This window comes from Lissotriton helveticus, chromosome 11 (assembly GCF_964261635.1).
Source record: "Lissotriton helveticus chromosome 11, aLisHel1.1, whole genome shotgun sequence".
NCBI lineage: Eukaryota > Metazoa > Chordata > Amphibia > Caudata > Salamandridae > Lissotriton > Lissotriton helveticus.
Window position 1 is genome coordinate 546,852,071 of NC_136072.1, and position 26,817 is coordinate 546,878,887.

Below are 26,817 nucleotides of genomic sequence, written 5' to 3' on the forward strand. Positions count from 1 at the left end.
GATTTGCAGTGTTTTTCAACACATTCACCACAGTTAAGTTTGAATTAATAGGTGTTGCTTAGAGGTGACAAAGTTATTCCACCTGAAAATTGTGTAACAAACTCATGTCTCTTTCTCATCCTGGCATTGCTAATAAAAAAATTATAAAGGAAAAAAACTGGTGGCCAAGAATGGATTGTCAGGCTGATTCTTTTGTTAATGTTTGCGAGGAATGCTTAAAATCCAATAAGAAATGATGTGTTAAAAAAAATCCTTTAATTCATGTTCCTTTGCCTAAACAAAAAAAAGCGATTGATGTAACAAGGACAATGATGAATTTACCTGTAAGAAAACAATATAACATTGTTGTTATCGATTATATTTTACAGTGGATTGAATATCAATTTGTTCATTGTGCTAACACTGAAACTGTCATTGATTTTTGCATAAATTATTAAAAACTGAGGGAGCACCAGTTGAGCTCATTTCTGACAAGGGTGTTCAGCTTCAGAAAAAACTGTCTTTCTTTCATGATGTCCATCATTATAACGTTGCTTTATTTAGCCCTCAACCTAATGGTCTAGTTGAAAAAGCAAATAGGATAATCAAGGAAGGTATTCAATTGGTTTTAGTGTCAGGAAAAGATTTTGACATTTTGTAGCTGAAAAGATTTGGAATTATCATTGTGCAAAACACAGGACTACTGGTGATATGTCTTTTGAGTTATTATGAAGTAGAGAAAATAAAATGAGACTTCATGGCGTGAAGAAGTTGATTGTGACCTTAGGTGACTTTATGCTGATTAAAAAAAAAGGAAATTTGAAGAAACTGGATTTCAAGTTCTCAAGTCCATGTAAAATTAGACTTGTACAAAAAGGGTCAGTTGAACTGGAGGATGGTAATATTTTTCTAAAAATATATAATTCTTCTAATTTAATGTCAAACCGAGGTTTAAAATAAAGTTCTTATTATATGTTGGTAACAAACTGGACAGTCTACAATGGATGGCAATGAGTGTGGTATTCAGAGTTTTACCAATAGGGGAAATGCATTTGTTGTATCTACAGGTAGTGATCAATTGAATAATAATTATTCCTCTAATGAAAATCCATTAAATAGTGAAACACACCAATGAGTTGCAAAGCAATTTCGATGCAAATGAGTCAATAGATGAATTGATACACTCCAGATCTTTTTATAGGAAAGACTGTGGATTGTATTAGTGAATATTATTATGTTTTATCCCTGGTTTTGTTTGTTTCAATATCATCTGTCACACATTTTATGTTTTACTATGCAATTGTTTTGTTTTATTAAAAGGGGAGATATGTAGTATTCATGTACTATTAGTGTTTATACCCAATGCATGTTGCATTTTAAGACTTTAGAATGTTCTTAACATTTGCATGCCGTTATGTTCTAATTTTGACTGAGTTGAGCCTGAACCCTGGATGCTACCAGATGGTCTCATTATCTCTGCTACTTATAAACATCGTTTTACTGACTTTCCTGCGTGGACAATGTTTAATTTTAGTATACCAGGATCCTACTTTGTATATTCCACCACAGCCTATGGTAGATACAGCTGCCTCCTAAAAATTAAAAGATAAACCAATACATTGAATGTACTTTCAAGGATGATGAATGTGAACCACTGCACCCAACAAAACAGGTCTGTTCTATGATTTAAAAGAAAAATATAGTTTATTAAGCGTTTAAAATAATGTCATTACATTTCAGCAGTGCAAATCAAGTCAGCTGACCTAAGCTCTGTAGGACTGGTCACTGCAAGTATCATCCAAGCTGTTCGTTAAGTCTACAAACTATAGAATTTTAACATCACACTGCTCCCCCTCCCACCCTGCAAGCTCTCCACAGCAACGTTGAGGTGTGTATACATAACGTGTAGGCATATATGCATCCTCCAGCTACTGTGCAAGATAGAGGGTTATATAGTATTGGGTCAATACACATGTCTATGCGGTATAGAACTAGAGTAGCTGTAGGGGTAGAGTCAGTGTTATCATCATGTCCATGAAGTGAGGTCATGCTCTAAACAGTCCCCTCCTCAGCTGCCTGATTCTACAGTCCAGATGTGTTAGCTCTTGTAGCAGGGTCTCCCAGGTCCTGGCTATGTCAATGTGTCTCAGCCCTCGCTTGGCTTCCCACATCAGAAACCTTCCCTTACATTCTGACCATTTTAGGAGTTCCGACTTCCAGGTAGTCACTTTCAAGCCCTTCACTGATTTCCAGTTTCTAGTTATTTCACGTTTCACCAGGATCAAAGTTTATTGCTGTGTGGGGGAACCACCCTAGTTGACAATGAGCTGGGGAGCAAGGGACCTCCTTGTCAATTACCTTTCCCACTATGCGTGTCACTCACTCCCAAGACTCCAGCAGGTGCAAACACGCCCACAGCATGTGTAGAACATGTGCCTGCACTTCACTGCAGCGGGGACAAGCTGCTCCCTCTACCTGGAAATATCTGCTTATGAATTCGGGGGTCAAGTAAGCCCTGTGGAGGACATAATAATGTATCAGCCTAAAACGTGCATTTCTGGATACTTTAGGTTATCCTCATTAGTATGTTGTCCCAGTCCTTTGTCGGTGTCGGGATACCCAGGTCCTCTTCCAACTGGAGATGTAACGCCTCCAGTGAGCGCAGCCCATCTGCATGAAGTGTCTATAGAGGCAGGAGACCGCTTTAATGGTGCCCACAGACAAGGCGATGTCTGTTGTCTGTTGGGATGGGGGTTCTGTAGAACCCATAAGCCAGTTTTTCCGTATTGCTGCTGTGAGCGCCCTATGCAACAGGAAATGCCCCCGTAGTAATCCAAACTCAGTGTGGAACTCCTCGAATGGTAGGAGCTCATTGTCTCGGTAGAGGTCTCCCATCTTTGTCATCCCAACTTCCATCGAGGCTCCTAGGGCCATCCAGTTTCCCCTGCGTGCCTGTAGCATGTCTAATGGGATATCTGGCGAGTACAGGATCCTCGCTCCTATTTTTTTGTGGTCCCCTACTCCAGCATCTAGCATACCTTGAGGGCCTGGGGATCTTTCCCAGTCTGACTACTCAGTAATTAGGCGTCTGATATTGCCAGCCGTGCTACGAGTTGGGATAAACCCAGCTTGGTCCTCATGTACTAGCGTGGTCATGAGGGACAGCAGCTGGGTCGCTAGGATCGGGCTCAGAATTTTGAAATCAATGTTCAACATTGATAACGGGAGGTAGGCTGTCTTGTCCTGTGTCTCTTTATTAGGCTTCAGTATGGGAACTATGACAGCCTCCCTTGCAGTGACTAGGAGAAAGCCTGGTACGTCAGCCGCCTTATACAGCTTCTCAAGGTGAGGAATCAATTCAACAGAATATGTGGCATAAAACTCCACTGGGAGCCCAGCGGTACCCGGGGTCTTATTGCGTGCGATATGCTTAATAGCGACAGCAATCTCCTGGGTCTTTATGTTCCCCCCAGTGTATCTGCATCTTCCTATGTAATTCGCAGTATCTGGAGATCCGCTAGGTACGCTGGTATTTCCAATTCCTAATAGAGGACCCACTAGTGGAGAAGCGTGGCTCAGTGGTTAGAGGCTTGGTATCAAAAGGGGGGTTTTTACCCAATGAAATCCACATGGGACCTGGGTGCTGACTGGTGTATAAAAAAGGGTCCCTGTGAAACACTATGTCAATCTTTAATTTTATTTTCGTAGAAGGTAAAAAGCATCCACACACTGTAAATTAATCACAATGGGTTAGACAATATACTTGGTAAATAACAGTGCCCCAAGGAAAGAAAGTGAGGTAGCGTGATGCTGTGAAGAAGGGGAAAAAGTGAAAAATAGAAATTTGTGACATTAATTAAATATCAAATTTCATTCGAAATACAGTAAATCTTCTAGAGGCTTCAGAACATAGAGCCAAAATAAGGGATCATCACATATCCCATAGTACTTGGAAAAGACTATATTGACACAGGAGAATCCAAATTACTGCGGGCGGTGTCAACTGAAAAATGAAAAGAAGAAGTAGCCGTCGACGTTTCGACCCCACGCTACAGTTGTAGGTATGTTTGTTGCCTTACATCGGGGTCTTCATCAGGACAGAGTTTTTACAGGGTGCACTACAATTTCTGAAAAAATTTAAACAATATCGTATCAATATAAGGAGACAGACTATGAATGTCAAGTTACCGTAGTGAGCGGTAAACAAACCATTCAGGAAATTACCATGGCGTTAAAAAGAATTTTCTTCAAGTGATATAAGTCTTAAATTCATTGATGCATTTTTCAGAGAGAAAATCATGTTTTTTCACACATATTTAATACTTAGAAGAATTTAATGGGGACCAATGAATGGTACCTAACTCGACTCTATTAAAAACCAACAAACAAAAACACAACCAATCCTGACTCAACCAGGACGAACCAAATCAATGTCATACATCAGGAAATTATCCTGGAACCAGTTTGAACACATGGCATTGCACTAAAATGGACAAGTGCAAAGATTGGATAAAAAAAAAAAAAGCACACAATTGAGCATGGGCCTATTCATGGACATGCGGGTCCCTGATCTAATCTTAAGAAATCACGCTACACGTGATCCTTTAGAGCTTTAATGTAGTAAGGCTCAAGGGCTTAACTGTCACCAGAGGCGACGAAAAATGGCGATTCAATGTGTATGGGTCCTAAAATTCTATGGCATTCTGTGAAGGTGAGGGAAATCAAAAATCCCATCTCAGGGGTTTGCACTAACACCTGATCCTTTAAAGCAGCATGAAAAAATTGGCACAGAATCTGTAATCAAGAGAAACATATTTATTAAATTACAACAAGTGAGGCCATGTCACACAGAAGCCGCAGCACTCTGTATGAGATGGTCTGAGGACTGAAGGCCACAGTATCTCTTATATACCCTCACAGGGGCTAAAAAGAGGCAGTACAAGTGCACAGAAGAAGAGTTACACACATAGATGGTCATACAGAAAATGCACAGTCGACAAGTAGGAGGAGCTAACAGTTTTGCCAATGCTAGCAAGCACATCCTGACAGTTACAGAATATTAGCAGCTGCAAGCACAACTGAGCATGTGCAAAGTAGAAGGAAGAGGCTAAATATACCGAGCAGAGAACAGCAAGATAGGACTGAGTACATGGTGAGCACATGGCCATCTAAAATGGCTGCCAAATACAAAATGGATTCCATAAAAAGACAAGATAGTCTCTAAATACAGGATGTCTTCTGCTAATGCTTAATCTAATCGCTGCTAAATTACGACAGACGACCCTTTCAGCATTAGGTGAAGACATTCCCATGATCCAGTAAGAACATAGAAAATATTTGTACATTAATTTTCACAATTTATCAATATCCTAATTCATTGCTAGGGGAGCATTTTCCAGTCTAAACATTTCACTAAGGGTATCAGCAGGAATCCAAGAAAAACGGGCATTGGATCATAATAAACATAGACAGTAGGAGAAAGCAATGGCCACTATTATAAACAGAATTATCATTTTTCTTGGCCTAAGCTAAAGCAAATCCTAAAATCATCTAGTAGACATTTTCAGGGCTCCTATGCATTTCAGTGACTATTCATTTTAAATTTCAGAATAGCTAACAGCTCATATCTAATAAAAACATTTTCCAATTGACTGTTACATTTTCCTTTTATGAGGGCTAGAACATCAAGCATATCTGGGACCAGGAGGACCACACAGGGCCATAGGAATTAGGACCAAGAGCTGCAAAGGGCTGCTCTTCAAAAATGGGACAACTAAAGGGATACATTATTGACAAAAAGAAGAAGTCCTTGGGGAAATTGAAGCCGTTGTACAACCAACCAGAGGGGGAGTCTTCTCCCTGTGTCCGTTTGAGCCTCACAGGCAAGCTCTTGTTGTTTCCACGGTGGAGCTGCACAACTCGCAACTCAAGAATCACAGTCCAGTTTCAAGGAAAAAAGTCTCTTCTTTCAGGATAGGGCAGTCACCCAACAGGCAAATGCTCTTAGCGATCCTGTCCAGTGTCTCAAACAGTGCACCACTTCTCTTCACTTCAATCTAACAGGCACCAGAGACACAGCACTTGAACCCTAATCTCAAGTCCTTCCCTAACTCCTATATTGCTCTGCTGGCACACTGCTCATTCGTTGGGGCTACACATTTGCATCCAGTGTACCCAGGTATCTCTTGACCAACAAACAAAGGTGCAAACTTGTATTCACTTTAGGACCAGAAATCAGAGGCCTCATTCTAGGATCTCTGAAGCAACCCTTGTTTCAGAAGGGGTCACCTCAAGCAAAACCTCCTTGCCATTCTGGTCGGTCTGTGACTCTCAGCTGGGCATGATCCACGATTTCTCCTTTCTGATTTGTGACCCCGTCTTTCGCTCAAAACAGTGGCAGGGGTACACACTTAATCGCAGGGCTTCCGCCTTCACTGAGGTCCTAGTTGCCAGCAATGCCTGTGCTGGTTACCTTCACTTTGGCTTCAAGCTGCACTGGTGCTGACGCTGACTCCCCAGGCTGAATCTGATGTCCGGGCCCCTCTGGTAGTGGTTTGTACAGCAGCAAATATCTATTGGTGGACAGAACAAATTGTCTTTAGACAAGGCACAGAAACAGTCTATCAACAGAGTGTTAGAAAATACTTCCTAGTCTTGGGATGCCCCATATATTAGCAAGGCACCCAAGAACCACTTCCATCTATCTATGTGAGAGTAAAGAAAAACACAGGCTGGACCTATTGGCAAGTATACAAAAAACAATTCATTGCAGGGGATTTGCAAGCAGTTGGCCTGCAATCTTCAAAGGAGTGGCCATACACCAGGGGACTATAGTGATCTAAAACAAAATACTGTCATTGTCATAGAGTACAAAGACAAAAGGTAGTAGGTAAAACAGCACCTCTAGCCTCTTCAATTGGGTTTCCATGTGAGAGCATACCCTCATCCATCTAAAGGTAGACAACTACATAATGGATGTCTTCACACATAGTGGCATTGTCTAAGGGGGTAAGCACACTGTCCTCAATTATTAAGTGTAGGTGTTCCTAAATTCCTTATCTAGAACACCTCAAAAAAAGAAATCACATAATACAGATTATCAGGGACATGTAGACTAATTGTGCGTCAGGTGGACTATACAATACAAAAGCTAATAGCAATGGAGAAACAACAGACCAGAACTAGAGTCCTGGTATTTCTATGATTAGGACACATCTGATCCCACCAAAAATTAAAGCAGCAGGGAAAAGAACTAAAAACCAAATTAGAATAGGCATTTGAATTTGTCATACTAAATACACGTGAAAGTATCTCCTATTGAGGTGGACAACTGATCTTACTATAATCTATCACTACCCTAACAGTCAGACTAGAAAACATCAGAGTAGGCCTGAAGAAATTTTTGAAAATCAGTTTGGTCATACAAAAGGGAATTACACATATTATAGAGGAACCTGATACATCACTGTAGTCTGGAAATGTAAACCTCTAAATGGTGAAAGAAAAACGAAAAAGAAAATAGGACTAGAACACAGCTAAAATCCCCAAAAACTAGGCACAATGTGACATCAATCAGGGGAGAAGCAGCAAAAGAAAAATCTATAGGAAGGACAAAAAGTACTTGGGTGATAGTCAAGTTTGTGACATAATGCCAAGAGCATGGGTGATACAAAAAAGTCAAAAATAGTACACATATTATAACTCTACCGCTGGCCACTACACCATCTACGGTAATCTCAGCTAGTGATCCCATTCCTTCCTTTCTCGGGGAAAATGAAACCTGGGTTCCTTTTAAGACAGAACATCATTTAACTAAGATCTATAATTGCTTCCTTAGGTCCAATCAAGGAAATATAAATGTGAGGCTGCCTTTTCCTTAAGGGAAAAATAGCAGTAACGTGAGTAAAGGTGACACACTTTGCTGTATATATTATAACCACACAGGCATGCACTTGGTGAAGTGCTGTCTGTTCTTGCTCACAATATAACAATATCATATATCATAATTTAGTATCAGCAAGTTTTACCACTTAACAAGTTTTAACCACTGTTGCTCAAAGGATATACATCGTCATGTCATCCCTTCACAACACAGCAAAACTTACAAAAGCACCAACATGGATCACAAACATACATAATATAGGACATGTCATGCCAAGCCATCAGATATACTTTGCTGTATACCTAAGCACAGAAAAACACAATAGCATGCAACACCATTTCATGCACTTTCTGCACAATAAACACTCCAATAACATAAAAAAAAAAACATTTGGGCCCATTTTAATTTTGTCAGACTTATACCTAAATAACACCTTCTTTTAATCCATCCTCACCCTTTTGACAGCAGATCAAGCAGTCAGTGAAGATCAGCTTGTCAAATATAACTTACTGTGTCGCGTCAGACACACAGGAAAAGCAGGGAAAATTCATAGAAGAAATGCAAAAAACATGAAAATGCACAAATAATTCATTTCAAAGAAGTCATAAAAACACATCTTTGTTTCATCATACAGCCAATACTTCACATAATACGCAAAATCTCAAGTGGAACCACTCAGCTTTCGTAAATGTACGAAATATCTTAAGCAAAAACTCTTTCACAGCCTCTGCGTGTCCCTTACACCAACCCCCCAGGTTAGGCCCTGCTGTTTATAAAAAGCCGTGTCAGGAATGCACTCTTCAAATGTCGACGTGAATGGCTCCTTTGCGTGACGCTTTTCCAAGCAATCATTTCACCATTTGTTGTCACATACTCCTAAGCCCCCACCACACTGACCTAAAGGTCAAAATCTGGCTGGAGCACCAAGCTTTCTTGTAACCTCCCTGTGAAACTGACAAAGACAATAAGTCTCTGCAAGTCTGTGCAATAATCAACCCTATTTAAAAAAGACATTTTAAATATATTACTTCTTTTAGAGAACTACAATTTATTTATTCTCAGAGCCTGTGAATAATTTATGGAACATAACAACACACCATACCAGCTTCATAATAAATGTGTGTCACTATCCCATGCAATATTGTATCAACCTTAAATAAATAAATGGCTCAGTAGGCCCCGCTGAAGTCAAAAACTTTCAACCCTGATATTAAACATAAGCCTCTGCGCTGGGCACATTAACTCACTAAGCTATGAAAAAGCAAACGTGCACATTTGTATTATACTTGAATGTATGCATTCACTGAAGCCTAAGGCACTATAAAACTAGTTTAAATGGCAAGAAAGCCTTTTAAAATGGTCTATTTAACTCAATATCGTTTTTGCAATTTGAGGTACTTAAAAATAAATAACCTATAATTGTGTTACATATTAATCATCCTCAACATGTTCTTTAGAGATTGCAGAAATCGGACTTAGACATATCTCATGTAAATCTTTAAAAAAAATGACTTCTTACGCCTGCGCCAAGTGAAGGTCCCATACATAAATGTCCTCATTATGCAGTACTGCACAACTTAAATTAAATTATAATGCTAGGAGGTCACAGTATGAGTATTAAGCTTTATGAATATCAAAAAACGATTTTAAAAAGCCCTTATTTTTTTCAAAAATAATTTTTTTATGTCATAATTAAAAATTACTCTCCATATTTCGTTTTTGTAATAATCCTATATTTAAAACCAAGCTGCATCCCTATCATAAATCTGCCCCTTGCTTATGTTTTTAGAGCAACTATTCACAAGCCTAAGTACATAAGCTCAATTTTAAATATACGACAACTTCGCGCCACTTTTGTTTGAAAAGGACAATGATTTTAGCAACAGAGCCAGACATGTGCTGACGAGAAAAATGCTAAAAGAGAAGGAAAACCGAAATTGAAATGTCTGTCTGTGATACAAATAATTAACCTTATTTTTGTAAACCTTGCTTCCAAAATAACACTCTGAGATGCAAAGTTGCACGTTTAACTAAGGAAGAAGTCCTGGCTAAATAAACGAGGCCTGCGAAAATAACAGCTGTGCCCTTGACGGCAGGCCCTACCCAGTGTTAAATTTCCTGGAGGCAGCCTTACTAAAAACAGACATTCCAAGCTTTGAAATGCGTGTTTAAGAATACATATTTTAAGTTCAGAAAAACTCACTCCAGCTAAACTGTTTTGCCTGTAAGCATCTTAATGCAATGTATATTTAAGTAAACACGCTATGAGTGTGTTGTCTACAAAAACACACAATTTCACTTTTCTGCTATAGGCCTTTAATATTCCTAGTGAATAAGAATTTTAAGTTTTATCCCTTAAACATTTAACAGTTGTACATGTGCGCTATGCCTTACCCTATAACTTTAAGGAGAAACATATAGTTATGTTTAGCACATCACATAGGTCATTCCTGAATTTCTATCGAATTTTTCCCTAATATTAATTAATCTAACATTATGTTTAACAGACTGAAAACATCAAAAATACCCACAAAAATACATTTGAGCTCAGTACAGACATAAACAGAAAAGGGGTAAAACACAAAAGACACACAATACAGCGCGCTTTAGCCATGTTTCGTAAATAGCGACGACGCAATGTACAAGCAAAAGTTACATGAATGGAAAAAACCCACAAATCAGCTAGACATTTAAACACACCTTTTAAACCATGGGTCAACACTAAAGCCAGAAACAAAACACAGCTCACAGACTGCATCCAAACCACCTATGTAAATCCCAGTTGTAAGTCATATTTACAAGGAGAAACCCTATTCTCAACAGTATTCTAAAAACTGAAGTAGAAATACTTTCAATTCACTAATTCAGGCTGGCAGAACACCAAAAACCGCTCTGCATCTCTTCATACATAAAATTGCACAGAACAAAAGGATCCTCATGTGTATTATGGGCATATTTAAATTCCCTGGGGAAAAATTTCACCAAGGAAGAAATATGTTTTCATACCTAAAACCTATTTTAAGTTTTCCCTCTAGGGGAAGCCGGCTAATTCAATTCATATCTCACTATGGTACCTCTCATAAAACTACACATTTTACATGTGAGTTTGGAACAGGCATGCAAACAAACATAATGCAAAATATGCATTATCATAATCTAAAATGGCACTTAATCATTGCGCCGCTCATAACCATAAATGGAGAAACATCTCCACATTACCTGCCTACATGTGTTGCAACGCATATATCACATAATCCATATCATAAATATGATCGATCATCCATACATATCCATATCCATATCCATATCCATAAGCCACAGCAAGCGTATCCTAAAACTGCCTTGCGAGTCACTGGCTACCATAAGGTCACAGTAATTACCATACAATGGTTCTTACCAAGCACGAGCGTCCAGGTTCTATCTGCCAAGTTTTGAATGACCTAACAGTCTTTTCTTTTAAAATATTCACGCCAGAAATGTTCTCAGTCAGGGGTGCCATCATGTGGAGGATCAAAAATCAGTAAAATCAGAAATAGACTGGGCTACAGAGACTAAGAACCCCCAGAATTGGTACCTCCTTTAGTAGAATCCTGCCTTGTCTTCCTCAGTAAATGTCTGACTCCTGATAAGTTCACTCCTTCAGATAGTCACCGCTCTGATGAGCCCCAAGTTGGCGCGCCAAATGAGGGAAATCAAAAATCCCATCTCAGGGGTTTGCACTAACACCTGATCCTTTAAAGCAGCATGAAAAAATTGGCACAGAATCTGTAATCAAGAGAAACATATTTATTAAATTACAACAAGTGAGGCCATGTCACACAGAAGCCGCAGCACTCTGTATGAGATGGTCTGAGGACTGAAGGCCACAGTATCTCTTATATACCCTCACAGGGGCTAAAAAGAGGCAGTACAAGTGCACAGAAGAAGAGTTACACACATAGATGGTCATACAGAAAATGCACAGTCGACAAGTAGGAGGAGCTAACAGTTTTGCCAATGCTAGCAAGCACATCCTGACAGTTACAGAATATTAGCAGCTGCAAGCACAACTGAGCATGTGCAAAGTAGAAGGAAGAGGCTAAATATACCGAGCAGAGAACAGCAAGATAGGACTGAGTACATGGTGAGCACATGGCCATCTAAAATGGCTGCCAAATACAAAATGGATTCCATAAAAAGACAAGATAGTCTCTAAATACAGGATGTCTTCTGCTAATGCTTAATCTAATCGCTGCTAAATTACGACAAAGGTCCAAAAAGAATTTTTGTACAAGTCATGAGATCTGAGCATAATTCAGCATAAGGTTAATTATCAATAACACTAAACGGCCACATACCTGCTGGCAAGGAAACTGGGTACGTGTCAATAAATTGCGTATCCGTAAGCCGTCGTATCTGTAAACAACAATTGCGGCTATCAGAGATCACAAACGAGATTATTTGGGAGTCACAAGGAGGCGCAAAACCTTGGACCCGGTCTTACCTAGAAATCGGTGTTTGGCTCAATCAACTGAGGATGGCTGAAATGGATGGGCGGGACGTCTAAGTCAATTTCAACCGTGCGTCGGTAAAGATCGCACCGAGTCTCCGCATCTGTGGGCGGAACTGGGATTAATGAGTATCCTACTCCCTGGCTTATGTGTTTGAAAAGGCTGCATATCACAGGCCTTCCTTACCCACAATTAGAAGAGAAAGGCGTGTGAGTCCCGCCGTCTCGTAGCTGCCTCTCGCCAGATGGGCGTTTGGGCTGAGGATAGAAATAGTGAAAGGACTAAAAGATCTTCCGGGTCGTTGCTCAGGGCAACAGTAAACCAAGTGTAGGAAATGCTACCGGTAAACGCATATGTAAACAAACCGCTGTTACATCGTAAATCTCTTTTCTAGGCGCGTTACTATTGGCAAAACTCTAGAGCACATTCCAACATAGTAACGAATGCTACATTGCTCAAACGTTATAAGTTTGCAATATTTACCACAGACTATTCAACAAACGGGGGTCAGACGAAAAAATTGTAAAACAGCATAATAATTTGTAAAAAAGCTAATTTGAATTGCAATTGCCTCCGTTAAATTTTTGAAGAAAAAAGATATGACAGATGTATCTTTCAAGCATGTCTGGGTCGTGACCCAAAGCAGCAATGTACTAGGTCTGGGTACATAATAAAATTTAAACAAGTAGCTCAACAAAGTAATGCGCTCTGTAATCCCAAACCTCTTGTGGAGTGCTTACTACATTTTGAGAAATTAACAAACAGATTGCGACATGGTATCAGGTGTCTCGTTGCTCCATGGGTGTGAGTATGTAAGTAAATTTGCCAAGGACCTCTCAAACATGAGGGTCAAAAGCAATTCTAGAATACAGCGTAATGTATTTCAAACAATAGGTATTTCACAGTATATTTCAGTAGCAATTACATCAGTGAGTTAAAGGGGAAACACATTAACATATTCAGCAGATGCACCTCTCAAACATGAGGGTGAAGATCGCTGTATGGAACATTTCACCGGCCGAAGCTAGCCAATTGCGCATGACTGCTTTCTGCTTCATTTAAGCCATTATGAATAGTATCCAAGATTGTCATCCATTTAGATTCTCTAAGGGTTAGGATACGTGCAATATCCCCACCCCTGGGCCCTAGGTTTATTTTCTATAGTACTAACCACTGTAAGGTGTCAGGGGTGTGGCCTTTTAGTGTGCAGTAATCTACTAAGGGTGCCCCCTGTACCTCACATCTGATTCTACTCCCATGTTGGAGGATGCGGGCTTTTACCTTTTGCTGAGTTTGGCCTACATACGCCAAATTGCACGGACATTTGATCCAGTAGATTACGTTAGTCGAGTTACAATTTGTATGGGATTTGAGTATGTAGGTTTTCCCTTTGTAGGTGAGCTCCTTGGTCTGAATTGTAGTGGCGCATGCTGTGCATGTTCCACATCTCGTGTGACCTACAATGGGAGGAAGGTGCCACAGTGATTGGATCGTTGGGTTACGAGGTGATGGAAGAAAAGATTGCACCACTTGATCTCTGATGTTGCGTGCTCTCTTGAAAGCATATAATGGGAAAGTCTTTTGTCCAATATCATCTGCGACTAGACGCCAATGGTGGTTAATGATTTTCTTGATGTCATTACTGCGGGTGGAGAAAGTGGTAACACAAATGACACGATCTCTAGATGAATCCTCTTTTTCTTCACATTGCAGGAGATTTTCTCGAGGACTGTACCAAGCTCTTTTGCGAGCCCGTTTCACTAAACGTGTGGGATACCCTCGTGCTGTTAATCACTCAGAAAGGTCCTGTGATTCTGCCATGTAGTTCTCTTTACTCGAGCAGTTCCGGCGAATGCGGAGGAATTGGCCCACAGGGAGGTTGTCACGCAATCCCCTGGGATGGTGGCTGTTATATTCCAATAATTAATTTCGCTCAGATGGTTTACGAAATAAAGTTGTCTCTAACATTGTGGTCTCAGAGTTAGCATAGATAGTGATATCCAGAAACGGGATCCTCTCTTTACTTGATTCCAGAGTGAATTTGATATCCATGCTTTGTGTATTCAACCAGACGTGGAATAATGAGAGTTCTTCTTTCGTTCCCTCCCAGATGCACAGCACGTCATCTATATATCGGACCCACATAAGTATGTGGTGCCCGAATGGATTCGTATCACTGAAGATGAAGTTACTCTCATAATCATCCATGTATAGTATCGCCAGGTTGGGGGCAAATGTAGCCCCCATCGCTACTCCCTTGGTTTGAAGAAAAAATTCTTGTTGAAACATATTTTTTTTTTGCATCATTGCAATTCTTAAGAGTTCCAAAATAAAGCGTGTAGGGACCGGAACAGGAGCTGTCCTTGTTTCAAGTACCTTTTCCATGATTGCGATAGCGTCAAGTTGGGGAATACTTGTATACAATGATACTATGTCGCAAGTGACTAGTAATTGGGTGTTAGGGTCGAAGGGTCTTTGATCAATCAAGTTGATAACTTGGGTGGTATCCCGAAGGTATGTTCTGGTCCTGATGGCGAGTGGTTTTAGAAAGAAATCAATGTACTGGCAGAGAGGTTCCAGCATAGATCCACAACCAGACACTATAGGGCGCCCCGGAGGATTATCTAAACCTTTGTGTACCTTTGGCAAAGTGTAGATAGTTGCCAAACGGGGATGACGTTGGTTCAGAAACTTGAATTCTTGCTCTGATAGAAAACCTGCATCAAGGCCTTTTTGTGTGGTATGCAGAATCAGCTGCGCCAGCTCTTTCGAGGGGTCACTGTGGATTTGTTTGTAACTCACCCCATCTCGGAGTTGCCTGTAGATTTCTTTCTTATAAGACACTGTGTCTTGAATCACAATCGCCCCGCCTTTGTCGACGGGCTTGATAACTATTTCAGAATTGTCCTTCAGGTCCTGCAGAGCCATTCTTTGGTTTTTAGTCAAATTGAATCTAACAAATTTGGAATTGCTGACCACATTCTCCACCTCTTGTATGACCAATTCTTCAAAAGCGAGGATTTTGTTGCTCATGGCATAGGATGGTGGATAGAAAGTGGATGGCTCCCTCAATCCAGTCACCGATGATCTTTGTTGTGTGGTTGAGTGTTTGAAAAAATATATTAACCGGATCTTTCTGAAGAAGTTGAAGAGTTCTGTTTTTAATTGGAACCTGTTCGGGAGGGTAGTGGGGACATAGGAAAGCCCCTTACTAAGTACCATTTGTTCCTCATCAGACAGATGATATTTCGAGATATTCACTATAGGGTTGGTGACAAGTTGTTCTACTACTGGGGTTACCACCGATAAGTGTTTCTCCTTGTCGATATTTCCCCGTGATTCTCCGGGCGAAACGTGACTTGTTTTTGGGCACGGCCTCGGCCAACGTTCTGATTCCCCGTGTTGGGTTGGTGTCCACGTGGTTGTGCGTTGGACCAGTTCCCACGGCCTCGGGGGGGTCTCCATTGCATCTGACCTCTGCCTAAAAAATGAGGTGGAGGTGGTGGATATTGTGGGTAAATGTATTCTGGATAAGAATAATTGTATGAGGGACCCGGCGTTGGAGGTTCAGATTCACTCCCGGAACTGTATGACGAGTCGGAGAAGGTGGTGTATGTTCTTCTCCCTCTATATCCACCTCTGCCTCGGTTTGCAAAACGGCCTTGGGTGTCTTGTTTATAATAGTCTGGTTGAAGGTATGGGTATACACTTTTCTTGTCAAAGGCCCTGAGATCCTTAGCCAATTTCTCCAATTTCTTAGTTTGAGTTGTAACGTCAAACTCCTTTAATTTAGCATCTAAAGTCTCCAAAGCTGATTTTGCATTGATCAAAGTGCTGTCCCCAAGTATCTCTGCTCTAAGGGCGTTAATTTCATTAGTAAGGGATTGGACCTGCTCTGCTGCTGTCTCCACCCCCAGCACCATCCAGTGCCGGGAACAATTATTTGCCACGTAGCTAAATCCCTCCTTAAATTTAGGTACGTCAACAATAATAGCAGGTTCTATTTTGATTTGGAGCCCTACCGGGATAATATTTTCTTGCAGGTATTTAGTTAACAAGTAGCCATGCAAGCGTGTTCTGATGAGTTTTTTTTCAGTGGTTAGAGGTGGCAGACCCGGAAGCTGAGATCGACCGTGGACCAGGGTTCGATTCCCCGCCTCGGCGGGTCTCGGGCTCAAAAATTCCACGGACTCGACAATTCTCGCTCTGGTGCCTACTCAACTCACGGGGTCACACTCTGCGACTCTGGGCAATAGCTTGCTTAATCTCCACTACGGCCCCTCGTGGCGGGATGCCTGGCTTTCACCTTGTGGACACCCTGCCGGGGTTTCTCACAGGGGAATACCAGGACGGGTTCCCTAAGCAAGCGCCGGGACGCTCACGGGCAGCCGTGCGCTTTACAAATCCAGCACATTTACATTTACATTTACATAAGGCTGAATAGTACCCAGCAAACATCCCATTAATCCATTTCTGTGTATAAACTCTGCTTCCGTCCTCAATTTGTAACTCTAGTACGGGGGAACCTCTTTTAGCTGGGCTAGCCAAGCATGGCAGCAAAGAGCCGATCCATCTCTTTCGGCATGCATTTTATCTATGTAGTTCTTATAGTCGAAACAGCAAAGCCTCTTCAATCGCGTCGTCACTTTTTCTTTGGCCTCCAGAAGTTTCTGCTGAACCTCAGGGTGATCAGGTCGCCAGAGTTCTATGTTCCGTAGGCACCCCTCTGCAATGTCAATGTCAGTCAGTAGGGTTTGTCTAATCCCTTTAGATTCAGCAATACAGTACCCTATACCACAGCCTTAAAGGCGTAGCATTCTATTTAGGGGGGTTGACGGCGTCCCAGCCTTATCAGCAAAATATTAAGAGTTCTAATTATTTCCCGGAAGACCTGGTTCTCCAATGCCTCGAGTCTAAGTTTCCGTGTGGGTATTGAAAGTCTAGGGAGCGCCCGTCTCATCTGCAGTAGCACAGGGTTGTGGTCAGAGATAGTTTTGAGTAAATATTCAATTGTGCTGACCGAGCCATGCACATCCCATGAGGAGAGAAACAGATCTAATATAACATGGACCTCGAGGAGGGTTCAAAAAAATAAGGAGTTAGCTTGGCTCTGTGGGTTTAGGCACCTCCAGGGGTCTATGAACCCCAACTGCTGTTGCCAATTAGTGAACATTTTGACCATGCGGGTCATCTGAGAGTCCCGCAAGGGAGGGTGTGAGCGGCCTAATAGGGTGTTGTCAACATAATTAAAGTCTCTCCCAATTAATGTCGTTTCCATCAGTAGCGGGGCTAAGCGTCATAATAATGAAACAAAGAATGCGTTTTGGTCAATATTTGGGGCGTATATATTTATCAGGGTTATCTCCTAACCCTCTAGTCGACCTCTCACTGCTATATATCTGCCCTCCATGTCTATTACAGTGTCTATAAGTTGGAAGGGGACCCCAGCTCGTATCCTAGCATATGCAGAGTATGTGGTGAAATACGCCTGACCCCTCCATCGTTTCCTCCGTGCCTGCCCTTCTTTATCAGTGAGGTGTGTCTCCTGCAATAGTGCAAAGTGCGCCCCGCTCCTCTGTAGGTAGGGAAAAACCTTGTATCATTTTGCCTTAGTATGCATACCTCTAATATTCCATGTCAGGCACTGATACCTCTGATTACTAGCCATGCACATGTTAGTTATGAGGAAAGGGCCTCCCTCACCCTTGATGTGTGGGTGCAATAGCCCTTCTAAAAGTGGTCCAACTAGGTTCTTGTATGTTGCTGTGTGACTCGCTACACCCCATCCCCAAAAACGAGAGCCAACTGCCCCAACTCCCCTATCCCAGGACAAGCAGCAACGTGCTACTCGCCCAAACCGCCTTTACGTGTAATAAAGTTCGGGGAAGAACTCCCACAGTGTTCTGCAACATAGAGGGGTGTTCCGTACAGTCCCTCAACAACCAGGCCCTCATCCGGCTCAAGTATTCATTAGTGCTGGACACTGCCCAGGGTGGGTACCCAAGACACGTCTTTAGTTCTCGTGGGCGAGCCATTTAGTTGCATTTGTGGCCCTAGTCCAACATTCATCTCTGACCGTATATTCAACCTCCTATGTGATGTCATCCACTGTGCCCGGTGTGACCTTGGGTATCTCCAGGCTTGGACTTTCAGAAGCCTTCGATTCTGGGTCTGATTCAGAGTCCTGGGGAAGGGAACTCCTCTCCGACGCCTCTTTGTCTGCCTGGCCGCCACTTAGTTGTGCTATCACTTCCATCGCTCTCCAGTGCCCTAGGCTGCCCTCAGCTCTGGACGGCACAGCCTGACTTCGCTGTGCTCGATTCCTTCTGCCCTTCTGACATTTTCTCTGCCATTCTCCCCCTTCTGCATTCAATTTCAGTTCTTTCTGAGCTTCTAGCCAGTCCCATGCCTCTTGCGGAGATTGAAAAAACTGCACTCCATCGGGAGTTACCACTCGTAGTTTTGCGGGGAAGATAATTGAGGACTGAAGTCCGAGCTGACTTAGCTTCTGCTTTACCTCATGAGAGGATGCTCTACTTTTCTGGACCTCCCTGGAGAAATTGGGAAAGATGCGCATGGTTGCATTGTCAATTCTAAGCTCTTGTTTCTTACGCGCCTGGGTCAGGATATAATCCCTACACTTGAAGTGCAGAAGTTGCACTAATATTGCCCGTGGGGGAGCGCCCAGTGGAGGAAGTGTAGCTGAGACCCGGTGGGCTCTCTCCAGGGGAAACAACGTCAAGAGGCCCCCAGGTACCACAATCTTCCTCAGCCACTGTTCCATGAATTGCACTGGATCTGCACCTTTGAGATTTTTGGGCATACCCACTACCCGGATGTTATTTAGGCATGACCGATTTTCAGCATCTTCTTCTCTATTCTCCAAAATACGTACCTTAGTGTCACGGGTTTACCTCTCCTAGGGACCCTCAGAGACAACAGAGAGTTGAGGGAGAGGTCACTCACCAAGCAAGTCCTTTTCTGTTTCCCCAGCCTGAAGACTGCAGCCAGTACAGCAACATCCCACAGGAGACAGTAATAGAGAGTGGCCCCTTTAGGCGGAGCAGAGGGCTGGGAGACCCGCAACGTCACAATGAAGTATACTGCAGCTGGCTGTTAGAGGGAGCCAGGGAAACCAACGAGGGAGAACCCGGAAGACAGAGAAGGAGTTGGAGAAACGAGGACCGGGAGGAACTGAAGGACGGAAGCCTGCTGTTGCAGAGCCCAACGAAGGTGGTACCGACCGGGGTACCAGGAGGCCTCTGAGACGGTGCTGTGCCCTGCCATGCTCCCGGAGGAGCGTGGCTTCACAAGGTACGGGACCGTGTAACGGGGTGGGTGGGAAGGAAGCCTGTTCTTTAAGCAGCTCCCATCATCCCGCATGGGCCTCGTATCCTCTTCTCACTACACTCACTAAATGTGTGATTGTGCACGGTGGTTCCTCACTCCTTTTCCCTTCACTTGTAATAGTTCTAAAATCCTTACGGTCTCCATATCTCTTCTCTCCCCATACCGAACCGTGGAACCATCGGGAGGTGATGACCCCGGGGAAGCAAGCACGAGATAGGAGAGACCGGCTGTGCTGGCCCCAAGGAGACGTGATAAGGCGGAATTATCCGGCACTTGCTGCTGAAAGCCCATACATGTAAATAGACAATAGGGATAAGAGGCATTATCCTGACGTCACAGACTGGCGTACTACACTAAAAGAGCATATAGAAAAATAAAACCTGCTCTATATAAATCTCCTGTGTCCGCCCATCCTTGCCCATCCTTACACTTAGTTTCCGTAACTCTGAGCCTTGCCTGTATCATGGTCATGATCGGAGGGAGCTCCATTAGCATTCGTTCTTTGGTGGTAACTTTATCTGCCAGTTTCTTATGGTCATCTTTGAGCAAGGTAAGGTAAGGTCAGTGCAGATGGCATGGATTTCGGATTCCAAAACTTCTCTAGAGGCAGCGATGGCTTGAAGTGTATCCTGCAGTGTGGGATCACTGGCAGGTCTTGAAGTCGACAGGGTGTCACGGCCGCCTCCGCAGCCATATCCGTACTCTGCTCCTCCTGATCTGGCACTTTTCTTCTGGTGGATTTACCCATTATGTCCGTAAGCTGTAACCTGTGCGTGCACACCCCCAATATATAGGGCTGATCTCTGCTTGGTCCCCTTACGTTCTCTCAACTAGGTACCGGGGTCTCACCCGGTGATGTGTATTGATGACCACAGGTTTGTCCCAGATAGTGCACTTATCTGTAAGGCTGGGGCGCCAGTTATTGGGGGGAATTCAAATGTGCGATTCTCCCTGTTTTCCTAGCTGGCTATATCAATCGGTCCTCCCTAATATCCCCTCAGGTGGTGCCAGTTTTGCGTCCTTTCATGGGTTAACACAGTAGCCCACGGGTCTGTGGGCACTCCCCATTGACAAGTAGTGGCAGAGAGTGTATATGCACTGGCGACTCAATGTTCTAAGCGTACGGTGCGATTCAGGAGGGAAGTGGGGGACAGGCCTTATTTTTATTTATTTATTTTAAAAGTTTTATATCGCGCTAGCTTGACCCATAGGTATCAGAGCGCTATACATACATACAGTAAAAAACAGAAAGATATTACATTACATAGTAGGCCGGCAGTAAGGAAGCAAACCACAGAGAAAAAAATACAGCATGGGAAATACATATGCAGTGCAGCGGAGGGGGAGAGAACAATAAAAAGAGAAAGGTGAGAATGACATAGTCCAGCCACCCACTGTCCTTGAAGATCCAGAGAGAGAGTGGACAACTCGGAATATAGAAGACTAGGTTAGTTGACGCTGGTCAGGAAAGTATTTGTTTAGGAGATGGAGTTTCAGGTCCCTAATGAAACAGGAGAAGGAGGGGTTGCATCTGAAGACTCCCGGGAGAGCGTTCCATATCCGGGGAGCGTTGCCAGAAAACGATCGGTGTTGAGTGGTTTTCTTTTTCAGTTTTGGAGGAATAAGAAGGAGTGAGTTGGAGCTTCTCAGAGTTCTGGATTGACCTGCTCTTACCAGTTTGTTATTTAGGTAGCTGGGGTGCAGGAGAGTGAAGGGTTTTGTGTGTGATGCAGGCCAACTTACAGATACATCTCCCTTCCATGGGAAGCCAATTGAGGCAGTTGAGAGCTGGAGTGATGTGTTCAAATCTTTTAACTCCAGATATGAGTCAAGCGGACATGTTCAGCACTGCTCTTAGAGGGGCTAGGTGAGCTTTTGGAGTCCCTGTAAGGATGGCGTTCCTGTAGTCTATTTTAGAGAGAACTAGGGATTGGACTACTGTCGAGGTCATCGTGGGGTAGAAAAGGTTTCAATTTCTTGAGGTGTTTTAGAGAGAAAAGAGCACTTTTTGCAGAGTTTTTGATGTGGGCCTCCATTGATAAGTTCTTTTCAAGGGTGATACCTTGAGACTTAACTGAGTTGGATAGGGTAAGGGGGCAGTTTAGGGCAACCAGATTCTTGAGCCACTCTTGGAATGGACGATGGTTATTTTTAGGAGAGAATAGGATTAGTTCAGTTTTGTCTGGGTTGAGTTTTAAGTGGTTAACGTAGAACTAAGTTTGGATCTCAGTTAGGGTGGTATTGAGCAGTTGGATGTCGCTGGGAGACTTGATCCTGAAATAGATTTGGGTGTCGTCAGCGTAAAGGTGGTAATTCACTCAAGCTTTTTTCAATATGATTGTGAGGGGCTCCATGAAGAGATTGAAGAGGGACGGGGAGAGGATCGAGCCTTGTGGGACCCCAAGTGTAACTTTTGTTGGCTTTGAGAGACAGGAGTTGATTTTAATTTATTGCAAGCGGTAATGAAGGAAGGAGGTGAACCATTTAAGTGCTGTGCCATTGATGCCAGAACGCTTCGACAGGGTCTCCAGAAGGGCTGGATGGTTTACTGTGTCGAATGCCGCAGATAGGTCAATAAGGATGAGTAGGCAGGTATCACCTTCGTCTAGGGCCTTGTGAATGTCGTCGGAGACGTTGAGCATAGCTGTTTCCGTGCTACAGCCTTTTCTAAATCCAGATTGAAAGGCGTCCAGGAGGTTGAACTCATCAATGTGTTTATTGAGTTGGTGAAGAAAACATTTCTCCAATGTTTTTGAAAGGAATGGGAGATTGGAGATAGTTCTGAGGTTGTTAAGATCATTAAGGTCCGCCCCAAGTTTCTTGAGAAAGGGTGTAATTTGTCCTTGTTGAAGGGAGTCTGGGATACAGCCTGAGGTGAGAGACGCGTTGATGATTTTTGTCCAGAAAGGGGAAATGGTGTGGTTGAGTTCTTTTATAATTGTGGATGGGAGGGGGTTCATGGTGTGAGAGGAAGGTTTTAGATTAGAAATGATGTTGAAGACCTCGCTTACCGACATTAGCTTAAAGTCGGACCAATGCGCATTGTTTTTTAGCTGGAGGTAGGTCTGTTTGTCCTTGTTAAGAACTCTTTCCGAGTGGTCAAGGGTGGTTGAAGGGGGGTAGGTTAAGGGGGAAGGAGGGTTAGCAGATTGTAGGAAGGATTGGTCAATTTTAGAGACTTTATTAGTGAAGAAGGTGGCAATTTCTTCACATCGCACATTGGTGGCTTCGATTTCTTGAGAGGGTGTGCAGTTAGTTTGGCTTTTAACAATGTTGAAGAGTTCTCTTGGTCTGTTTTTCGCCCGATCTAGTTGGCTGTGGAAAAAAGATGCCTTTTCACTGAAGATGTGGTTTTTGTATGACCGCCGAGCAGATCTAAGTTGTGTTAGGTGTAAGGTCGAGGGGTTTTGTCTCCAAGACCTTTCGTTTGTCTGAGCTGGCGCTGTTCATCATTCAGCTCCACGTTAAACCAGGGTTTTGATTTGGTTTTCCTCAGTTGTTTGAGTTTGAGGGGAGCTACATGGTCTAAAACCTCTGTCATTTTTGAGTTAAAGTGTGAGGTGAGGTCATCAGCCGTCCATGATGAGGGATGTAGTTGAAGATGGGGATGAATCTTGGCTTCAAGTTCGGATAAAGGTATTACTTTGATGTTTCTGGTCAAGAGTTAAGGTTTGGCAACACAAATAGCTTGGAGGCTGGCAACCATGTCAATCCTGAACAGAATGAGGTGGTGGTCGGACGAGTCAATGGGAGAAATCTCTCGCAGGGAGACCAGTTCGTTGTTGGTTATGGTCGCATCTAGTGTTGCACCTTTGATGTGACTTAGTTTATTGCAGACTTGCTTGAGGTTATATATTTCCAGAAGATTGGATAGGTTCAAGACAGTGGAGTCTTCTGGGTCGTTCCAGTGGATATTGAGGTCACGCAAGAACACGTCTTTGGTGTCTGTCAAGGAGTATCGTGTTATTAGGTCTGTTAGTTCTTCTGGGAAAAGGGTACGCTCTCCAGGAGGATGGTAGATGGTGTGGAATTTGATGGGAGGGGAGCCCTTGGTAGTGAGTTTGACGCCAAGGTATTCAAACGATAGGTATTCTGCAGGTTTGAGTTTGGTAATCTGTATTCCAGCTCTATGAATGATGGCTAGTCCCCCCCAGTTTTGATCGGCCTGTCTTGTCTGATGATGTTGTACCCTGGAGGGGTGAGAATGTCAAGAATGGGGGTGGAGTGGACATTGAGCCACTATTCTGTCAGGAACGCGATGTCAATTTCTTCAGCGAGAAGAGCTTCAGCAATGTCAGTAGTGTGTTGTACTGCTGATCTGCAGTTTAGGAGCATGCAAGAGAGAGGACGGGGAGCCTCGATGGTGGGGTAGTTAGGTGGATGGAAGTGTATTGAGCAGGGGGTCTCGGCGAGTGGACAGTATTCGCGATTCTGTTAGTGCCGATAATAACAGGGATGTGGAAAGGGGCTGACTTCTGGTACAAAGCGAGGTGAGAGTCGTAGAGCTCATCAGGTTTCGGTACCGAAAAGGGTTAGCTATCCCTGTTCGGACTGAGAGCCTGGCTCGATGATGGGCTGGAGGGTCGAGGGGTGCTATGAGGGGCCATGTGAGATGTATTGAGAGGAGTAGGAGCACAACACCTCGGGGGGAGGGAGCACGCTGGCTTGGCCCTGTTGAGAAGGTCTTGTTGTAAGAAAAGGAAATCAGCAGCAAGGGAGTTAATTTTCTGCTCCATTCTGTTTAGTTTCTATTGAGCTGAGAACGTTTTAGGTTTTAGGCAGGGGTCGAGGATGATTAGGGTCAATGGAGGGAGATTGAGCAGGGGTCCGGGATTGGATGGAGTTCCTGGGATTAGGAGAGGGGAGGGGTTGAACGCGGGGAGTCGGTGTTGTAATGTTCCTATTCGAGGAGTTCGGTGGAGGAGAAGTGGGACTAGTGTCCAAGTGAGGCGGGAGAGAAATGCTGGGAAGGGCGCCAGAGATCCGGGCCTTGTCAGAGAGATTTGCGGTGGAGGCAGGTTGTGAGTGTGAGAGTGCGACCGTGGACGGGGAGTGTGCAGTGGTAGAAGGGGAAGAGAAACAACAGGATTGGAAATTACATTAGCCAGGGGGGAAGTAAGGGTCGTGGGAACAGGGTCTATGTCGGTGGTAGGGGAATGTTGTGGGGGAGGGTTCAGATTCTCAGGGGTAGAGAGGGGAGTGCCTGTGGGGATTTCAGTCACAGGAGGGCTGAGGTTAGAGACTACTCCATTCAGATTGGCCTCGAGGGAATTGTTGGTTGTGAGTTTGATGCTCCTGGTGTGATCAGTAGATGTGAAAACGGTGGGTGTTTGGCAACGGAGAGTAATAATAGGGGTAGTGTGATTGTAATGAGTGATGGTGGAAGTCCATGAGTTGAGGAGAGGGTCTTCAGGGCAGGGAGGTTGGATTGGTTGCCCGATATTAGTGAGGGTAGTGGGGGATAGGGGAGAAAGCGATTGATGGCTCAGTTGAGTTAGCGAGGAGAGAAGTGTGGGGAAGTGGCGGTCAAAAGTTCAAAAGTGGTGAGGTGTGGGTCGGTGGCCTGTATGAGAATGGTTCCAGTTCTGTAGATGGAAATAGTGAGATCCCCTTTGAAGGTCGGGGAGATGGTAATGGAGATTTTTTCACCATAGGGGGTTGTTACTGACTTGGCGACTTGAAGGTGAAGAGAGAAGGTGTTTTTCCATTTAGCCTGGCGATTAGTGTAGAAAATGAAGTTTGTTTTCGTGCTGCCGTTGGTCGCTGAGTGATAGTTATCTACAAAGAGTGTTTCAGGGTGCTGTTTTAGAGTGCTATGCTTGAAGTTCTTTTTTGCATTACTGGTCAGTCTGTTAGGGTAATTAATGGACCAGGAGTTGGGTTCGTAACGCACAAAATTAGAGTTCCGGCTGGGGTTAGATGGGCACATGATTGAATGGTAAGAATGTCGAGACGTAAATAGCAGTCAAGCAGTAGGCTGGACGCACTCTTGTGAAGCCACAAAGGTAGGGTGGAGGAGGACACACTAGAGATTATTAAATTTTCACAGACTAGAGAGTAACAACATGCATAGTAGAGGGTCCAAGAAATGCACGCAAGTTATGTGAAGTTAAAAAAAGGTGATTCAGAGGCGGATGAACAACATCAATTACAAGGTCAATTATAGAATAAGTAAAATTAACAAGCACAATGTGTCTTAAGTTTCAAAAAGTGTTAAAGAATGTCAGCTTGTGCATTAATGGCCTGTAGTAGTCTATGTAGCGGGGGTTAATTTCCGGCCGCTATTTTGTAATCAGGCACTTTCACTGTGCTCTCGTGAAAAAGTGGCCTTGCCGATTGCAGGGCTGTAAAGATACTATTGCCTGATAATTGGGTGCAACGAGGGAGGCTCAGGAGGTAAAAAGGAAAACTACTCACCCTGGCCTCAAACAGGGGATGTGTTGTGCGCCATCTTAGTGAGCAAGATGTGGTGGATCGTCGCCATCTTATCCTCAGCAGAACTCCGATAGCACACAACCAATGTGGCGGCCCGATGACCGACGGGGCCTGGTTCGGCGTCAGAGCGTGGGCCAGGCCTCAGATCTCAGGCGGCTGCACCAGGGAAGATTTTCTTTGATACCCCCCTGCCCACGGGCAGGAGAGTTTAGGCCAAGGGGGGGAGAGGGGGAGGAGGAGGGAGAGCTGCAGGACCGCTCTGGGGGGGTTCATTCAGGATGCCACCAAGCCGGAGGGGCTCGATCCAGCTCACGGGCAGGAGAGTCTTAGGCTAGTACAATGGGAATGCAAAGGGGGAGGGGTGAGTGCTGCAGGACCGCTCCGGGTAGCTCATTCAGGACGCCACCAGGCCGGAGAGGCTCGATCCAGCTCACGGGCCGGAGAGGCTTTGGATGGTACGGCGGTTAGGAAAGGTGGGGGAGTGCAGCAGGACTGCCCCAGGGGGCTCGTTCACAAAGCCACCAGGCCAGAGGGGCTCGATCCAGCTCACGGGCCGGAGAGGCTTAGGATGGTACGGCAGTTTGGAAAGGTGGGGGAGTGCCGCAGGACCGCTCCGGGGGGCTCGTTCACGAAACCACCAGGCCGGAGGGGCTCGATCCAGCTCACGGGCCGTAGAGACTA